Below are 21,290 nucleotides of genomic sequence, written 5' to 3'. Positions count from 1 at the left end.
TTTAAAATGCATAAAATGGAAGAGTACTTTAAAGAAGAAATGGAGATGAAGAAAGATAAGAGAAGGGAAAAAGCAAAGGAGAAATGTAAGATAAGAAGGAAGACCACGGGATATTGAAGTAAAAGAATGAGAAATTAGGGAAAGAAACTGAAAGAGAACAAGGATATACAATCTCTTAATTATCCATGAATAAAAGGCTCAGAAATTTGTTAATGTCTTTTTTAATGGGTGGGAGAAAAAGGAGAAAATAAAATGACTACAGCTTTTCTCATGATTGAAGAGATAATAGAATAATGAAATCTTACCAACCCTCAACTAAAAGTACAGAAAACAGGCTTGAAAACAGTTTTTAAAAATTATCATCTCTTGTACTTCACCTCCTAAAATATACATAATTCCTTTTTATTTGTTTATATTTCCCTATAGTCTTTAACTGTTAGGGACTGAATTTGTCTGCCTGACTTCCTATAACTAAACAAAAATGTTATCAAATTTGGAGTTTATAGTCCACTCACACAAAGAGAAGTCAGAGGGCAGATATTTGGAGGCATTAGCCTTGCTGCTAAAACATATTCAAGTCCAGGTGTCTGGGATTCTCTAAGCTTTTCATTAGCGATCTTCAGTGGCCATACCAGAGCCAGCTCTCATTCTGACACCAGGCAGGAGGAAAGGAGACTGAAAAGGGTAAAAGGGCATGAACCTGCTGAGTCTACTCCCACTGAAGCAGCTTTTCAGGAAGATCTGACAGTTACTTCTATTTACATCTACTTGACCAGATGTGCATCACTTGGCTTTCACTGTTTGAGAGAGGGACAAGGTAATGCAGGGTTTGATTTGGTTTGGTTTGGTTTTGAAAGCTGAGCCCTTTGCTCCTCTACACAAAATCAGGATTCAGTAAAGAAGGAGAGAATCAATACTAGGTAAGCAGTTCTTTCTGAATTACGTAAATTAAATATTCTGAAGTTAAAACAATGGTTGTAACTGAATTTTTTCTTTGATGATGATAAAAGTATTACATTTTTCAGTAGATACCTCTGTCTTAAAGTTATTCATTCTGATAAGAAGAGATACTACACGTGATCTTAGCTAAAAGGCCGAGAAGCGATTAAAGTTATTCTAAAACATAACTAAGTGTTTACTAATGATGGCATTTTCTTTTTATATACTCCAAATAATCACCAAGGAAAGTTGGAAAATTGACTTAAATGTAAATAAACTATTTCCATGAATAAAATCAACTGAAATAAAAATATGAAAATACTTTAATCAGTGGCATGGATGTCCATAAATCTCTAGAAACACTTAGGAATCATTTGTATGCAAAATTCCTTATTTTTTAAAAATAATAACAATAATATTTGACAGTTTATAAAGGTATATTATAATTATATAAATTAAGATTAGTATGGCTGCATAAAAGAAAAAATTCAAAATAACAGATGAACACATATAAAGTAGGTATTCCTTTTTGTAACAAAAGATCTCTCCAAAGAACACTGACCAGTATATGCCTGTGTTTATGTGCATGTGTGTATATGTATGTATGTATTGTGTATGTGTGTGTCTGATGATTTAATGAATTACTTAGCCACCTAACTTCTAGCTTTATGTTCAAATATCTTTACCACTATATCCTTTCTATTTTCAAGGTTGCTACATGGACAGAGATGGTTTCTGGGGTTTAAGCCATTTTAACTTCAGTCAGGCAATAAGAAAATAGAAGGAGAGACAGAGAGGTTGTGGAATTAAGTCGACTTCCCTTAAGCAATTTTCCTGAAAGCCCATACAACACTCCTGTATACATCTTATGGGCAATAACGTATTCACATGCCCACACTTTTTAGAAAGAAGGCTGTAAAAAGTAGTGGAAAGTTGATTATATTGTATCTCTAAATAAAGATTGAGTTCTGTTTTTATGGAAGAAATAGAGAATGGATATTGGGTGGCAATTTGCAGTTTGCAGTATCTGCCACAGTGAGTTAAAACCATTCTACTTCAGCAGTTATCAGGGTTCTTGACACACAGTCAATAAATAGCAGAGTGGCCACCCAATTCAATTCATGATTACAAATAGCAGCTTCAAGGCACATAAAACACAACAATACCAACAAGGATAAATGGTTTGGATTGCTTCCTGTAACATGCAGATCTTTGCTATCTTTGTCTTCTTCTGGTGCTCATGTTCAGGCTAGGCTTAGTAAACTCCTCCCTGCCCCAATCCTAAGTATCCAACCCTGAAAGATTTGCTGAATAATGCAGATAACGGTGAAGCTTTACATGAGGAAAAAATGATCACTGCATATAAAATTTAAAATGTCCATATATGAAACTTTAAACCACTTGGTCTTTCTTCCTGCATTTCCTCCCTCTGAGAGTCAAGTTTCTGCCCTCTCTTCCAACCCCTTCTTTTTCAGAAGCTTCTCCTACCTTCTGTTTGGGCAAAACTCTTACTCAGATTCCCAAAGCTTTCATATCTCATCATAGTAATACCCACAATGGGCCCAGAAGTCCTTCTAATGAAGTCCCTTAATTAATCTCACTATCCATTGAACATTGCCTATTACATGTTATAGAGATATTAAATGTTCGCTATTAGATATAACAAGATTTTGGATTCTTAGGAGAGTACAAATTCGCATGAGGCATTCTCACAGAGGAAGTTTGAACTCTAATATAGAATGTAAACACCATGAGATCAGATTTGTTCCACTTGTTTGCTTGTGAGTGCTATGACAATCAGTGCAAAAAATCACTAGCAAGTCTCACCTTTATTTCTGCCAGGATCCAATGTACTTTCTCTGCAACTAAGTATTCTCTTCTTGGTGGCTTTTTTCAATAAATGCCATTCTGGAGTCTTTTTGTTCACATTTTTTCTGGCTGCTTTGTAATGAACATTATAAATATAACTTTATCTAATTTCTTTTTTGCTTAAGTAGCAGAAAGTGTGCTCCCCATTAATAGAAATAGCTAACATTATCTTACCTTTCTGTGAACCACCAATAGTACTAGGGTTCTTATGGATATTATTTTATCCTCTAAAGGGTTCTTTGAACTGAGTATCTTAGGCAGAACATAACAGAAATATATGGGAAAGAAAGGGGCCTAAAATACTCTGATTGAAATGTTGTATTTTTGCTTACACAGACAGAAATAAAACCATAAACTATGTTTCATTATTTATTACTTTTTTCTGTTTTGACAATTTTATTATAGTTTTAATGGGTAAAATACTTCCTACCCAGCAATCCCTGGCCTGCCTCTAAGAGGTTAAGAACAAGATAACTGACTCTGTTCTTTGGCCACCTATACCTTATTTAAGATAATTAACATATTTGTGAATTGTAGCTGAAGCAACTGAAGCTTAGAGACATGAAGTAACTTGCCTAAGGTTAGGTAACTAGCAGCAGGACAGGGATTTAAAGTAAGAACTGACCAACCACAAAGTTCATTTTCCTAAATATTATGCTATTCAGTCTTTTAGTTTCTTAATATTAGGAGAGGCTTTCCCACAGATGAAGAATAAAAACTATTTTGGATTAAACCGTGAATGACCAGATTATTCATTAAAAAGAATGTGCTGGTAAATGTTTTAGAACTACTTATCTTTCTCTCTCTCTCTCTCTGTCTCTCTCTCTCTCTCTCTCTGTCTCTCTCTCTCTCTCTCTCACACACACACACACACATATGAAACAGCTGTAACTTTTAGCATTTTCAGATTTCTATGATATAAATATTCCCTCCATGGCTTATTTTAAACAACCAATGTAACAGAATTGAAAGAGGAGCTGAGGAAAGGTGTTAGCAAAAGCCTTTCTTAGCCAGAATGAGCCAGCATATCACTGATTTTATGATAATTAGTAAAAATACCAGAGCTCTGCATTAACAATTAATTAGATAATCAATCAATCTGTGTACTAAATAAGGCACTATGTTTTGTGGGACAAAGTTTTCAGCCATGTTAATCAGAATTGAACCTTGGCCATACTGTTAAGTAGCTACATGCCCATGTGATTGTGGACAACCTATCTTCTCTGAGCCTCAGCTGCCTTATCTCTTACATGGTGATAACATCACCTACCTCATGAGATTAGCTGAACATTTAATGTAAAAACATGGAAACTGCCTGGAACAGGGTGAGTGTTAAGTATATTTAGTTACCTACATAGTAACACATTTATTTTCATTCATTTCATTGGCAATCATTTATTAATTAATGAACACAAAAGAACAATTTTATTGGCTTTATAAAGGATATATTTCTTTGTTTTCTTAATTATAAAAAGTCATTTTATTTTACCTTTTATTTTCAAAAATTTCAAAGAGATTTTAGTATAAGAAGTACTTTAATTTGCCCTGGCTGGTGTGGCTCAGCGGGTTGAGTACTGGCCTAGGAACTGAAAAGTTGCTGGTTCGATTCCCAGTCAGGGCACATGCCTGGGTTGTGGGCTAGGTCCACAGTTGGGACCATGCAAGAGGCAACCGATCGATGTTTCTCTCCCTCTCATTCTCTCTCTCTTCCCATCTCTCTAAAAATAAATAAATCTTTTAAAAGAAGAAATATTTATTTATATATTTATATAAATATAAATATATTTAATTATATTTATATATTTTATATTTATATAAGTATATTTAATTCTCTCTAATATCAGTATTATAGACTACATATCAACAAGCAAAACTAACACAAACTAGTAACTATTACCTTTTGTCTCAGTATTAGGGAGACATAGGGAATGGTGGGGTCTGCTCCATGTAAATACAGCAGCAATTACTCAGCTTCTGCCAGTTCCTGTGAGACAACATGTAGGCTTAGTACTGCCAAATCATTCCATTTTACTGAGAACTAGAAATCAGAATCTGTTTGTAAAACCTCCTAATTTTAATTTTCATTTTATAACTGGAAGTGTGTGCCTTTTGACCACCTTCACCCATTTTGCCCTCTTCCCCACTTCTGGCAGCCACTAATCTACTTTCTGAATCTATGAGTTTGTTTTTTTTATGTTTTTAGATTCCACATATGAGTGAGATCATATGGTATTTTTTTGTTTGACTTATTTTATTTAGCATAATACCCTTGAGTTTCATCCATGTTTTTGCAAATATCAGGATTTCCTTCTTTATACAGCTAAATTTTATGTATATATGTAATTTTATATATATATATGTATCACATGTATTTATTTACTTATTGATGCACACTTAACTTGTTTACATGTCTTGACTATTATAAATGATACTGCATTGAACATGGGGGTGCATATAACTTTTTGAGTTAGTGTTTTAATTTTCTTCAGATAAATACCTAGAAGTGGAATTGGTACATCATATGGTAGTTCTATTATTGTTTTTGAGGGGCCACCATAATGTTTTCCATAGTGGCTACACCAATTTATATTCCCACCAACAGTGGACAAGGGTTCTCTTTGTTCCACATCCTTGCCAACACTTATTTCTTGACTTCTTTTAAAAAAAGCTCTTATAACAGATGAGAGGTTATATGTCCTTGTGATTTTAACTTGATTTCTCTGATGACTAATGATTTTAAGCACCTTATCTGTATTGTTGGCTATGTGTATACCTTCTTTGGAAAATGTGTGTTCAGATCCTTTGCCCATTTTTTAACTGGATAGTTTTTTTTCTATTGGGTGGTATGAGTTATTTATATATTTCGGATATTAACCCTGTATCAGATATAATTTGCAAATATTTTCTCCCACTTAATAGGTTGTCTTTTCATTTTGTTAATGGTTTCCCTTCTTGTGCAGAAAGTTTCTAGTTTGATACAGACTTCCTTGTTCATTTTTGCTTTTACTGCTAATTCTTTTAACATTAAATCAAAAAATCATCACCAGGAATAATGTAAAGGAGCTTGTATATTTTATCCTAGGAATTTTATGGTTTCAGGCCTTACCGTCAAGTCTTTCATCCATTTTGAATTGATTTTTGTATATGGTCCAGTTTTATTCTAATATTAAAATACCTTCTTTTAAAATACCATAAAACTACTGCTGGATAGGCCAGATCTGACAGATCTGTTACCAGTTTGCAACTTCTGAATTAATAGATAAGGAAATCTTGGCTAGCAGAAAAAGTGGGGAGAGGAGGAGCCTGAACAAGGTATAGAGGCAGGAATGATGAAGAGAGTAGCCAACCCTCAAGCAGAATAGGGAGTGAATCTGCCACTGTTGCAGAGAAGCACTCTGCAATCGACAAGCTTGATCGGTACCATTGGGTGTAATGAAGCATGGCCTAAAACTCTAAGAAACGATGTTTTTCCATGCAAAATGGACACTTTTAAATCATATACAGTGACATAATTAATCTGATAATAGTTGGAGATAAATCTGAGAATGGGAAGAAGTGCATGTAAGTGTTTGAAGAGTCTCCTCCTCAGTGCCAGGCTGCCTGGGTTTGCATCTGGCTCACCACTATATGTCTCTTATTATGGAGAAGATGTTTCATCTCTTTGGGTATCATGATAATGACTGTGGGGAGGGTTTAATAAATTACTGACTATGAAGTGTTTAGGAAGTACCTAGTGCATGGGAAACATTCAAAACAATGTTAAGTATTATTATGTGTTTAAATAATGGAAATAAATGGCAGAAACATTGTTGAGATGTTTATATATATACATATATATGATGTTTATATGTGTGTGTATAATGTCACTATAAAAAGCAGCTGCAAATTTTTCAAAGAAAGAATCAAAGGCATTTGATGGCCTTAAAAAGAGAAGAAAAGGGAAGTATAAAAGTAAAGACTAAGAATTTTTTTTAACTTGGGGAATAAGAAAAATGTCCTACCTTACAAAAATAAGGAATTGTAAATGAAGAATCTTGTTAGCAGAGGCAGATAAGTTCAACTTCACATATAAGTAGAATTTGAGATAAAAATGAAATAAAATGTGCTGTCAGCAATTGAAGGTGTAAGAGAGGAGGTAGATTGCAATTTAAATACGACACCTTTACTGAACAGTGAATGATGTGCAAGACCTTATGTTCAGTGCTTTAGAAGAAAAACATATATGTGAAACAATCTAGGTTCATTAAACAATATGCATTTTATTTATTACGGAAAATCAGACAAAGACACAAATGACCATTCTACCAGGTAAGCACTGAAAAAATGGTGGCAATTTGTAGTCTGGGTGTTTACAGGAGAGAAGATCAAGAATCAGGTTAGTTTGGCTGGCCTGTGGAGGTTCTTTGGTTGTATGCATTGTTGAAGCAGAAAAGATTGGTTAGGGACATTTTAGAGCAGGTCTTACTGTCAGAATGAGGATTTTTATGCACCAGGTGAAGAGTGTGCACTGAGCATATTGTCAGTGCAGTGAGACAAAGAATCTCTGCTTTTGAAAATTATATATATAATATATACACATATATATGACTGAATAGATGGAGAAGGCAAATAACTACATGCAGTACAATTTGTATGATTTACACCGACTCTGAAGGTGGTGAGCTTAAAGGCGGGGGGAAGAGAAGTGCCTTTAAAAGAAATAGCTAAGTTGCGCAAAACAGCTGGTGCCCAGGGAAACATCTATAATTCAGAAAAGAGGCTGGGTTTTAAATTGCAAATTTGACAAACACCTAGAAATCACTGTTGAAACCAGAAAGCGAATGGGATCGTCAGAGGAGCAAATTCACAGGAAAGATCCTGTGTTAGAGCCTTAGGTGATGCCTACATGAAAGAAGTGGGAGGAAGGAAAACATCAGTGAAAAGGACAGAGAAAAAAGTAGAGAGGAGCTAAGAGAGTGTGTCCTGCCATGGAAAATAAAGACACAGAATGCTGGGCAGCAGAGAGCCAAAATCGTGCTTGGGGACGGGCTCCTGGGCCTCCTCCGCTCATCGCCTTCAAAGAAAGCAGGGTCTGTGGGAAAGGATATGTGCCCGCTGAGCTCGGTTTCATAGTGTAGGGTGTAGAATAGGAACAGCCAGAAAGAATTCAGAAGTCCAGAGTATTCCAAATTGCAACTAAAAATGCATGATATATGCCTGTATAATTTGTTTAGATGTTTTAAAAGCTGCTTACTTTTAACAGAAATGTCTGGTTTTATGCAGGCATATCTTGATATGTAAATCAATTGCAATAAGAAAATCAACCCATAGTTCAAGATATATCAGCTTTGGCATTACTGACAGTTTGGACTGGATATTTTGTTGTGCAGAACTGTCCTATGATGTTTAGCGGATTCACTAGCCTCTATCCACTACATGCCAGTAGCATTTTTCAAGAGGACAAAAATGTTTTTAGTCACCAAGTATCCTTTGGAGGACAAGATTTCCCCTTTCTGGGCATTGGGAACCACTACTAAAGTTCAATATTAGCCAGAGTAAGGATTTTTCTTTTCTATTTTTCTTTTCTTTCTGCAAAGGGAAAGGAAATATACCTAGGCACTGAAGTTTCTGGAATAATAAAGTTATAGTTACCAGATTTGTGACATAAAGAAGTGAAATAAATAAACATACATAGATTTGCAGAAAGAGAAGTTATGTTTTCAAGTATCTAATGAGTGGAAGAGGCTGAAGTTATAAAACCAAAAAATAAATTAAGCATTATATCTAAAAAGATATGCCAGAGGGTAATATTCTCATTTAGTGGCAAATACAATTAAACAGACATTTAGTTTGAAGCAAATAAAGTCCTCCATATATCAGATGGCATCTTTACACTGATATAAATTGCAGTGAGAAGCAATTTGTATAAATCACTATTATTCCAGAGAGAGAGATATATAGACCAAGCAAATCTAATGTGACAGATGTTATAAATGTCATCATTATAGTTTTTCATTTCAATTCCAGCAGTTTATAGACTTCCTCCACTGATTATATTAAAAAGAGGATTAGAGCTTTTCCTGTCAGAAAAGACAACAGCCTTATCACATAGCAAATTTGTTTGCCAGGTTGAGCTTTTTTGCCTTCCTGTGCATAAAATGGGATCCATAATGTGATTTTCAAAACAAATACCTTGGATCAGGAAAAGGCTTAGAATCTATCTGAAATCACAGATTAAGAAAAAACAAAAGAGAAAATTCCATTGGTATGTAAACACTTTTAAATACATCTCTGCAAAATAATGAATTTTATATTTTTTCATATCACTAAATATTAAAATGCACAACACACTACAGGGCTATATAAATGGTTCAAAAGGTCTCAATTTTCATAAGTAGAGACCACAAGAACTGTCTTACAGCAGAAGCTGATAGTTATATTTTATTCCTTTAAATGCGATGAATGATGTAGAGCAAGCAGAATATATCTGTCTGTGTATGTATGTCTGTAAGGCTATTTCATGAGAAATATTATTTCCACGTAAAATCTAGATCTTTCCTCAAATAATAATATATTATTATTTATCGGAGATGAGTTTGCTGTGTAATCTTAATGGCAAAATACAAATTTTGAGATCCATTTCTGAATGATAAGTCAAATACTTTTATAAATATGTATGTAAATATTATATAATAATTTTATGTATGTAATCTATTATATACACATGCATAAGTATAAATTAAAGATTACTCTTTGAAAGAGCAGATACCCATGAAACCATTGTCCTGGACTTTACTAAATGCTATGGCCTGAATTCTCCCCCAGTTCATATGTTGACACTGTGACTGTATTTCTTGATAGAACCTATAAGGAGATAATGAAGTTTAAATGAGGACATAAGAATGAGGCCCTAAATTAGTATGACTAGTATCTGTATACAAGGAGGAGACATGTGGGTTGCATGAGCTCAGAGAAAAGGCCATGTGAGGACACATGGAGCAGATTGCATCTGTAGGCCAAGGAGAAAAGCCTTAGGAAAACCCAAATCTGTCAATACCTTGATCTTGGACTCCCAGCTTCCAGAACTGTGAGAAAAGAAATTTTTGTTTTTGATGCTAACCACTTTGTGATTGTAATACTTTGTTATGACAGTCTGAGCAGACAAACACACACAGGAGGTCATCTATCCCTGACGTGACCTAAACCTGAATGCTGTCACTGCTACCATCTCTTAAACTTATAAGAACATACAGAATGTGAAAGATTCCGCCTCTGCAAATATCTCCAAAATCCCCTTAGGAATGCATATATTTCTATCCACTAATGAGAATTTGGTAAGACTGGCTGTTTTTTCCCAGTGTAATATCAATGTGTGCGGGCTGGTCGAGAAAGGGCTCTGTAAACCATTGGCTTTAGTTAGTTGCCTAAAAATGTTAGGCTACTGCCATCTTGTTCATTGTTCCACCATGACAGTCACATGAAATAATCTGAAGGCCTTGAAGGATTAGCCTGGAATATCCATTGCTGCTATCATATTCCAGATGTCAATTCTATAGCAAACAGTAGTGTTGTTATCAACACTTCTGTGGTAGTTGCTGAGCACAGATCTAAAAGCAGCAAGGACAAAACACCTGTCAGTATGGAGCTAGTAGTGATCCAGTGAAAGAAATAGAAATTAATTATCTAGTAATTAAAATGAGAGAATTTTCAGCTTCCAGTCAAGCTGGTGACATAGGCAGACGTGGCTTGCTTCTTTGTACAACTACACCAAAATTAAAACTAAAATATAGAACAACCATTACTCAGGAACATCTGAAATCGGGTTGAATGGAAGTCAGACAACTATGAAATCAAATGGGAGAAACCACATCCACCCAGACTGGCAGGAGGGGTACAGGCTGGTTCCACACCCACATGGATAAAAATTCGGAAGGGATATCTCAGGAGCTAGGAGTCCCAGACCCACACCAAGCCCCCCAGCTCAGGATGCCAGTGCAAGGAAGATAAGTTCCCACGACTTCTGGCTGTGAAAATCAGGGATTGTCAGTGGAGGAGGCTGCTGAAACCCAGTTCCTCTTGGGAAACCTGTACACAGACTCACCCACTCAGACTCACTCTCTCTGAGCTCCAGCATTGGGTTGGCATCTTGGAAGGCACCAGTATTATTCAGGGAGAGAATGAAGAGTCTGGCATCATGGCAGCAGAGGCCATTGTTCCCCTGCTGAGCCCTCCCCACCCACACAGAGCCAGTAGGCTGATGCCATATCTGAGATTCCATCAACCTGTCTAACCTTAGAGATCCACAGAGGCTATACCCCACCTAACTTATGGGCCCACCCAAGCTACTTTTCCATAGGGATGGCTGGTCTTGTCTCCTAAATCCTATCAAACAAGCAACAACTGGCTTCAGTGAGCCCTAGCATCAGCCAGATCAGAGTCACAGTTTGGTTTCACCGGGGAATCTCCAAGCCCAGAACGAGTAGCAGCCATTTCAGATTGCTTCACAGCTCAGGCAGGGCGCCCTGTGCAAAATGGATGGGGACCGACCTTGGCCTGAACCACCTGGAAAACCCCAGGGCCAACCTGCCCAGTGGACAGCAACAGACCACATCAGAGCTCCACCACCCTGCCCCCGCACAGCTGATCCTCCATGGAGGGCAGAGGTTGATGCTCAGTGGTCACAGATAGTCCTTGCAGCTGACTGGCTTGGGTAAATCCCTCCCATTGATTTCCCAATAGCAACCAAGGCTCAACTACAAGATGAGGATGTACTTAGCCCACACAAAGGGCACACCTCAAGTACCCAATTTGGGTGACAGGGAAGGCTGTGGCACTGGAACCTACAGGACAACTACTCCATTAGGCCACACTACCAAGACACTGAGTCAAAGCAGCCCTACCTAATACACAGAAACAAACACAGGGAGGCTGCCAAAACAAGGAGACAAAGAAACATGGCCCAAATGAAAGAATAGATAAAAACTCAGGAAAAAGAGCTAAATGAAATGGAGATAACAATCTATATATGCAGAGTTCAAAACATTGTTTATAAGGATGCTCAAAGAACTTAGTGAGGACCTCAGCAGCATAAAAAAAGACTCAGTCAGAAATGAAGGATAAACTAATTGAAATAAAGAACAATTTACAGTTGTCCTGAGATTTGATACAACATGATGTTTTCAAACTACTTTTTGTGTCTGGCAGAAAGGAAAAAGAAACATCTACTTTGTAATGCTTCCAGGTGATTAATTTCACTATGCCACATAATTATAAAACTAATTACCTTGAAGTGATCATTTAATGTGTATTGGCAGTAATTGGATGGTCAAGTGAGATTAATTTAATTATATGAGAATATTTCTTTGGAGCTGGTGCGGAGGCTGCCTGTATTGGATCTCTTGCATGAAATGTATGCCTGTGGGAAGGAATTAAGTTGTTTGAAATGGAGCTAGAAAGTGTGTTCAAAATATGTAAAATAAACTCCTGATAAAAGTCTTCACTTGCCAGGACACAGTCAGATTTTCTTTTACTTTCTTGCACTCCCAGAGGTCAGGTGCCTGAAAAGCTACCACTCCTGAGACAAATTCTTTGCCAAACCAGAGAGCTGCAAAGAGTTTGAGAGCTGAGACTGTTGGGACCAGAGCTCCACCCTCCTGCCACATGCTATACCTCTAGGAGAAAGGTGAGAGTGTGGCTCTCTCCACTTTCTAAAAGTACCACTTAGTCTTAGATACAAAAATTAAATCTTTACCCTGCCTAGGTGGCTCAGATGTCTGGAGCATCATGCCATACACCAAAAGGTTGTGGGTTTGATTTCAGGTCAGGACAAACACCTAGGTTGGGGGTTTGTTCCCTGGTCAGGGCACATATGGCAGACCACCAAAGATGTTTCTCTCTCTCCCCTTCTCTCTAAAAAAATAAACATATTCTAAAGAAAAATAATTATATCCTTGACAGGTCAACTAGCTAGTATATCCTCAGTTTACATTATTATTACAGAAAGATTCCTGTTTACTTTTGAAATAATTTTGAGTCAAAGTAACTTTCAAAGTATTAAACAGCTGGTGCTTCAGCCACACTCTATTATAACCCAGCCTGGTAACTTCAGCAAATGAGTCTTAAATGCAAATCGATCAATGATGCTTTTAGCTTATCATTTATATCTAAGACACTTATTATTGTCTACCCCAGAGCTGTTGAAATTATTTACAATAGAAAAGAGATGCTTTAAAAAGGAAAATTGTATAGTTAGGGATGACCCTGGAAAAACCTACTGGTTAATCACTGGATTCTTAAGGCAGAAATAACTGGTGAAATGAGAGTTTGTTTTGTCTTTATCATTGTTGAGCTACTTGGTAATTCCTACATAAAGATTTAAACATTGTAGTTAAAAGTCTTGGTTTGCCCTGATGTTACTATCACCTATTTCCTCTTAACTCTGTACTGAACTTTAAATAAATAAACAAATACATTGCTCCTGAGCTGCATGTATTGCACAACCTTCAGCAGTTTGTTAGTGAGTACTGACTGTAAAACATGTACAAGGGGCTGACTGAGTACCAGGGGTAAGAAAAAAGTGAATATGAAAAACACTAGTCTCCAAGGGAAATACTATTTAATGGAAGAGAGCAAAAGATACCTTAATAAATTTAATACCAACTATGAGCTGACAGATGCTAAAAGTAAAGAATAAAAAGTGACATCAGACCAAGGCTTTAGTGCCAGTTGATTGTGAAAAATGAGTACAATGTAGAGAAATTTTTAATAAAGTTAAATATATTGAAAAAATTGAATTTAATTATAAGATAAAGGTTCTTCTGGATTTTTATTTTTTTGAGATGAAAATAATTGTTTTATGGAAAAAGGGTGGTACTGATGGTAAAGTGGGAAATCTCATGATGGATTCAGGGTCTTTTTTCTTTAAGAACAAGAAAATATAAACATCTGAGACCCACAATTTTGAGAGCTAGCGAAGAGCAGGTCAGTACCTATGTTTAAGGATGTCTTCATGAAGGAGGTAGCTTTGAGGTAGATCTGCCTTGAATGGACTACTCAGCCTTCTGATTTTGCTCTCTGCTACCCACAATTAATCACTAAAATATTATTGATAGGACAGATATTGAACATATTCTAGTCACCTTAACTATTCAAATACTACTGAAATATTCTTTGCAATCAAGAGCTTTAACTTATGCATATTATGTTGGTAAAGTCTCTTTTGTTGAAAGAAACAGAAATCAAGTCAAGGAAAACCTTAAACACTAAATATAAGAACCTTGAGTGTTCCCTAGAACCCAGAGGCAGAAAGACTACCATAACTGGGCCTCAACCAAAAAGAAAAGAAAGCTAGAAGGCATAGCTACAGCACAATTCCCAAATTTACTTCTTACAGTTCAAATTATCATTAAAGACTGACTTGATCTTTCAGTGTCAGTTCCATATTCTCAAGAGACATCTGTTTGACTCAGCATGAAACAGATGTCCACTTTGGTCAAATTAATTCCATCCCAGGATGAAAAAAGGAAAATGGACCCATGGAATTATGTAAAAAAGTAATCACACATCAGACAGTATTTTAAAAACTATACTTGGATTAATATAGTATTCTTTAGTTTTGTATTGTATTTAGTTGTATTGTATTATACGTATTATTTAATCTACCCAACAATTCGACAAGGAAGTTGAGATCATTTTAATACTGAGGTCTGCTGAGGTTAAGAGCCTTGCTCAATGTCAAACAACTCTTAAATAAAAGAGTTTATAAATATATAAACTCCTATAATTTGGCTTTGGAACTTAAACTCTGTCACATGACTCCAGGCTATCATGCCTGTGGAAAAGAGGCATCACTGAGACCCACAGTATCTATAAAATATAAAAAAGGCCTCCTAACTGCAACCACTTAAAAATCTAATCATCCAAATTGTGGGATGAGTTTTATGTTTCAGGAAAACTACAAATTAAATTTTTTTTATTTTATTGAATTTAGAATGAGAAAAGAAAAGGGGAGAGAGAGAAAGAGAGACTATGCAGCAGAAAGTAAAAAAGAACTACTAAACTTCGCAACAGCATGGATGGAACTCGAGAGCATTATGCTAAGCGAAATAAGCCAGGGGGCAAAAGTCAAATACTATATGATCTCACCTATAAGCAGAACCTAACCAACAGTACAAAGATGCAAGGAAAATAAGACCAGCAACACTGAAAGGAAAAGAAATCAACAGAGACAAGAGGGAAGGAGGGAGTGGGGGCGGGGAAAAGGAAGGGAAGGGGAAAGTCAAGGAACATATAGCAAGGACTCATGGACAAAACCAAAGGGAAAGAATTGAGGGAGGGAGGGGGCAAGGGAAAGTGGTGGGGGGTAGGCAGAGACAAATGTATTTGAAAAAATAAATTAATTAATTTAAAAAAAAGAGAGAAATCAATTTATTGTTCCACTTATTTCTGCATTCATTGGCTGATTCTTTGTATGAGGTTTGTCCAGAAGGTATATAGCCATGTAATTTGAAAAATAGAGACATTTATTGAAGAAGATACAAGATACATTGAACATAGGATTATGATGCCTCGGTCCCCTTCAAAGTAGGCGGTTCTCCCAATTGCCATCAGCTACACCATCTTATTTTCCTGAATCTCAACAGTGGTCCGAAATCTCTTCCCTTTCAAAGGTGATTTTAGTCTTAGGAAAAGCTAGAAGTCCCAGAGTGCCAACTCTGGGCTGTAGGGGTGCTGAGTCACTTGGGTGATTTGATATTTCACCAAAAAAACTCTGCACAAGATATGATGCATGAGCAGGTGTGTTGTCATGATGAAGCTGCCAAACATCAGTTGACCATAGCTGTGGACTTCTGAGTCATCCAAATAGTTTCCATGGAGCAATGTTCAAGCTTAACACAAAATCCAAAGCAGATGCATTGTTCTCAAATCCAGCATGTTATCATACATGTTCTCATTTTGATCTAGTTATGCAAATACATTCTACCTAACTGAAAGCAACAATCAGTATCAAAATAGGGAAAGATAACTGTCATTGTGAATTATTTCTCTGTTAAATTATAATACTTTATAATCTGTATTATCAAAAGGTAAAGAGAATAACAACTTATAGATATTTTAATATCCACATTTTAATAAACTACTATTTTAGACATTGGAATATATATTGACCATATTCAATTTTGTATACCAGTGATAAACATGAAGCCATCTTAAATACTAAAAGACAATATAGATTATTATGATGAAAAATAACATCCATGATTAGCTTGGAAACTGTATAATTATTTTAATATGTAAATTGACATAAAAAGATAATGATATTAAATTATCCTGATCAAGGAAAATAAGCTAATAAAGTTTAATTAGCTATGGAAAAAATATGATGTATCTCGATGACTTAAATGAGTAACAAAGGAAAAGTAATTGAGTAAACAAATGTAGAGGGAGTCAATTATTCTTTAATATAAACAAAAATAGATTAAAAAGTTGATTAACTATATATAATACCAGTGATTTTATTGTAAAATATTTGTCCCCCAAAAGAAAGAATAATAAAATATTCATAAAGAAGATAAAAATCAAGGTTAGAGAAGAATACACATATCTTTTCTAATTAGTGTTTTAGCTTTCTTCATATACCAGGTCTGGCACAAATAATATGCTTTTTTATTACAAAACATTTTATTACAAAGCCATAAACATGTAATTTTGTAACAACACTATCACATTCAAGCACACCATATGACAGGTAAAATGTTCAAATTAAAACTATAAATTATTGCCCACATATTGCCATCCTACCAACCACACACATGCAAACCTTACTTCTGCCAGACCCTGTATGTTCCCAGAAATGGAATTGCTGTGTCATACTGCAGTTCAATTTTTAATTTTTTGAGGTGACTCCATAATGCTTTTCACAGTGGCTACACCAATCTACATTCCTACCAACAGGGCACAAGTTTTCCCTTTTCTTCACATTCTCAGCAACATTTGTTGTTTGTTGATTTATTGATGATAGCCGTTCTGAGAGGTATGAGGTGGTATCTCATTGTGGTTTTAATTTGCATTTTTCTGATGATTAATTACATTGAGCATCTATACATACATCTATTGACCATCTGTATTTCCTTTTTGGATTTGTGTCTATTTAGGTCCTCTGTGCATTTCTTAATTGGATTGTTTGGGGGTTTTTTGTGGTGAGTTGTATGAGTTCTTAATAAATTGTGGATATTAACCCCTCATCAGATGTGTCTTTGATGAACATCGTCTCCCTTTCAGCAGGCTGTCTTTCTGTTTTGTTGATTGTTTCCCTGACTGTGCAAAAACTTTTTAGTTTGAGGTAACCCCCTTTGAGTTTTTTTGTTTGTTTCACTCCCCTGGGAGTGAAAAATTCTAACCATTCTTAATATAATGAGAACAATTTGTGCAACACTGATGAACCTGGTAGCCAAGGAGCGTAGACTGTATTGCACATGCATGAACAATGATGACTTCACTGTATTAGTCAGTGGGGGCAGTAGATACCTTTGAGTATGTGTATTGTGTGGCCACTGCATTCAGAATGACTGAGTGAGTAGAGCAATGAATCTGCATCAAATTTTGTGTTAAGCTTGAACATTCTTCCACAGAAGCTATTCAGATGATTCAGAAGGATTTTGGGGATGATACAATGAGTGCAGCACAAATAAAAGTGCAGTGCAAATGCTTCAAAGATGGTCAAGACTCTGTTGAAAGTGATTCATATTCTGGAAGGCCTGCATCAAGCAGAGCACCTGAGAATGCTGAATGTATATGGGCTTCCATCAACAAAGGTCAGTGACTGATAATGTGAGAAATAGAGGCTGATTTGGATTCCAAAAACTACTGTGTCTAAGATCTTCACACAAGATCTTGGCATGAAACATGTCATGGTAAAATTTGTTCCATGTCTTCTGCAGCCAGAGCAAAAGGAACATCATGCTACAGTTGCTAATGACTTAACTCAAACCTTTACCAATGAACCAGATTTCCTCAAGAATGCCATAACTGGAGATGAATCATGGGTCTAAGGCAATAACCTGGAAGGGAAGGTCCAGTTGTCCCAAAGAAACTCACTTGGTTCATGTGTGGTGAAGATGTGGCCAAGTTGCAGTAAGATTAAGACCAAAGTTAACTGTGTTTTTTGATTGGGAAGTTGTTGTCTAACAGGAATAGGTTCCTCAAGTCCAAATAATTAATAAGGATTACTATCTCAATGTCTTTCATTGGTTGAGAGATGCAATACAATGAAAATGGCTGCTGCTATGGGCAACCAGTGATTCGAAGCTTCATCATGACAATGCAACTGCTCATGAATCATGTCTCGAGCAGTTTTTTGGCAAAACATCAAGTCACTCAGGTGACTCAGCCCCACTATAGCCAAGATTTAGTGCCCTGTAATTTCTGGCTTTTCCCAAAACTAAAATCATCTTTAAAAGGGAAGCAATTTCAGACCATCAATGAGATTCAGAAAAATTCTATGGGGCAGCTGTTGGCGATACCAACAAGAGATTTCGTAGAGTATTTTGAACAGTGGAAGAGATGATTGAAGAACTGTGTGAGGTGCCAAGGTGCCTACTTTGAAGGGGACTGAGACATCATTGTCCTATGTACTATGTTTCTTTATCTTGTGTCTTCTTCAATAAATGTCTCTATTTTCATATTACATGGCTGGATACTTTCTGGACATTCCTTGTGTATCAGAAAAAGTATAGCTAAGAGATATGTCAGAGATTTTACTGCCTATGTTTTTTTTTTTCTAGGAATTTAATGGTTTTGAATGTTACATGTAAGTCTTTAATCCTTATTGAGTTTATTTTTGTATATGGTACAAGAAAGCCATTTACAATAAAGATACAGAAGTAACTCAAGTGCCCAACAATAGATCAATAGATTGAAAAATTGTGGCACATATATGCAATAGAATATTAGTCATAAAAAGGATAAAATCTTACATTCATGACTGCCTGGATGAACCTAGAGGGTATTATGTCAAGTGAAATAAGTCAGACAGGAAAAAACAAATATCATATTATTTAACTGAAATGTGGAATCTAAGGAACAAAATAAACAACCAAAGAAAACAGAAACAGAATCATAGATGCGGAGAACAAACAAAGTGGTTGCCAGAGGTGAGGAGGGTTGGGGGCTGGATAAAAAGTTGAAGGAATTAAGAAATATAAAATAGTAATTACAAAACTATTTATGGGCTTGTAATATGTAGCATAGGGAATATAGTCAATAATACTATAATAACTATGTATGGTGCCATGTGGATATTTTAATTATTGGGGATATTGCTTTGTAAGTTACATAATTGCATAACCACTATGCTATAGACCTGAAATTAATATAAAATAATATTAAATATCAACTGTAACAGAAAAATTAACTTCAAAAAAGAAAAGAGTAAAGCCCTATGTATATTGATTAGCTATTGAAGTAAGTTTATATTAAGCCTTTCCTGTAAGATGTGGCTGAACTGAAAATAAACTTTCATTGGAATTAGTAACTGTTTCAGTTATACAAATTAAACTGATTCCATCATGAAATGTTTATACATACATAGACATTTATACATAAATATATAAGTAACATGTACACTTAAATAGTATGAAAAAATACATCTTTATATCTTTATTTTTCTTTTGTCAAAGTGAGTACAAAGAGATTTTTAACCCAGTGAGTTTAAAATAGTTAAAGTCAGCCCTGGAGAGATGTTTCCCTTTCTCAGTCTTGTAGATTTAGAGAGCCTGGCCTATTGATCCTACGATTATATAAGATTAACTCATCTATCTTTTCCTCAGACAAGATCCACATGTATTTTTAGTTCATCTCTTTTTTTTGTTTCCATAGCCATCTCCTTCTTGTTACTGTTACGCTGTCCCCTCTTTCTTTATTAAAATACAAATCTGAGTAGTGTTTTGCTTAAGCATATTGAATAGCTCTCCAAGTCTTTGGATAATGTCAATACTGTTTCTTATGCTTAACAACTCTCTATGATCCAGCCCTTCTCTACCTCTCAAGAAATCCATCATTTAAACCTTCTTACATCTGTGTTTCTGTCATACTGGTTTAATCATAGTTTCCAAATATTTCAGGTATCTTATATCTTCAAGGTATGCTACCCCATTTCCTCTGCCCGGAATGCCATTCCTCAATCTATCTCAAAACTTAGTTCTAAATCCTTTGTGGAGACATACCCCAATCACTACAGGTAAACTTAGCATTTTGGGACCTCTACTATACTCTGAATATACCTTTAAATATTAAGTAAACATTTTGTTCTACCATACCACTTATAGGTCCTTCTTCCACATAATAAATTTATAAATCCCTTGAGAAAAAATACCTATTGTATCATCATTTTCCCAATAAATAATCACATAGAAATGGTTATATACTAGTACCCTAGCAATTTTGACTGCACAGTGTCCTATATAAACTAGAAAAGGCAAAGATATCCCAGATCGTCATGACTTATGAAATTTTATTAACCTCCTGAAGTCAAGATTCCATCAAAGCAAATAAATGGAACTCTTACAGTCATCTCAAAGATCATATTTTGACATAAGGTTATCTTAAAAAAATACCTTTTTACTCTTATTTTAGTTAAAATTTATGATGGATTTTACCCTTTAAATGTTAACAATTCCATAATTTTGAATAATGACAATGTCTTTCTATTATTTATCTTTTCTTATCTTACATGGATAGGACATATAAAATACTATTGAATAGGCCATGATCAGTACAGCTCAGTTGGTTGGGTGTTGTCAGACAAGGCAAAATATTGCTGGTTTGATCCCTGGTAAAGGTATATGCCTGGGTTGAGGGTTCAGCCCCTGGTCTGGGGCATATAAGAGGCAACTGATTGATGTTTCTATCTCACATTGATGTTTCTCTCCCTTTCTCCTCCCCTCCTTCTCTCTAAAAATTCATAAAATCTTTAAGGTAATATTGAATAGAATCAATCTTACTGGGCACCCATGTCTCCATTAGCAATATAACTCATGTAGATAACCTATATTAGGCTAAGAGAGTTTCATCTATTATTAGTTACTAGCAGTTTTTAACATTAATAGGTATTAAGTTTAATCAAATGATATACATTTTGAAATAATTGTTTCTCTTTAATTTCTGAATGTAACAAATTAGATCTATAAATTATTCTTTTTTTTAATTAATTTATTTACTTTTTAAATACATTTGTCTCTGCCTTCCCCCCACCTCTTTCCCTTGCCCCCTCCCACCTTCCCTCCCTCAGCTCTTTCCCTTTGGTTTTGTCCGTGAGTCCTTGCTATATGTTCCTTGACTTTCCCCTTCCCTTCCCTTAAGAGTTAAGCCATTCTTAGGACTATACCAGATATGATCATAAAACTTTTGAAAATTTATTTTTCATTAAGTATAGTTGCTATGTAATATTATATTAGTTTCAGGTATACAACATATTGATTCAACATTCATATACCTTACAATGTACT

The 21,290-nt window shown here is 35.4% G+C and overlaps 1 pseudogene; it reads right to left on the bottom strand.

Annotated features, from left to right (window-relative positions):
• Positions 1-970: 970 nt before the first annotated feature.
• On the bottom strand, positions 971-1,106 carry LOC129061985 (uncharacterized; annotated as a pseudogene).
• Between the last annotated feature and the right edge of the window lie 20,184 nt (positions 1,107-21,290).

Source organism: Pteronotus mesoamericanus, unplaced genomic scaffold (assembly GCF_021234165.1).
Source record: "Pteronotus mesoamericanus isolate MK-2021 breed Mesoamerican mustached bat unplaced genomic scaffold, CSHL_Meso_final scaffold_651, whole genome shotgun sequence".
Taxonomy (NCBI): domain Eukaryota; kingdom Metazoa; phylum Chordata; class Mammalia; order Chiroptera; family Mormoopidae; genus Pteronotus; species Pteronotus mesoamericanus.
This window is presented reverse-complemented; position numbering and strand designations above follow the sequence as displayed.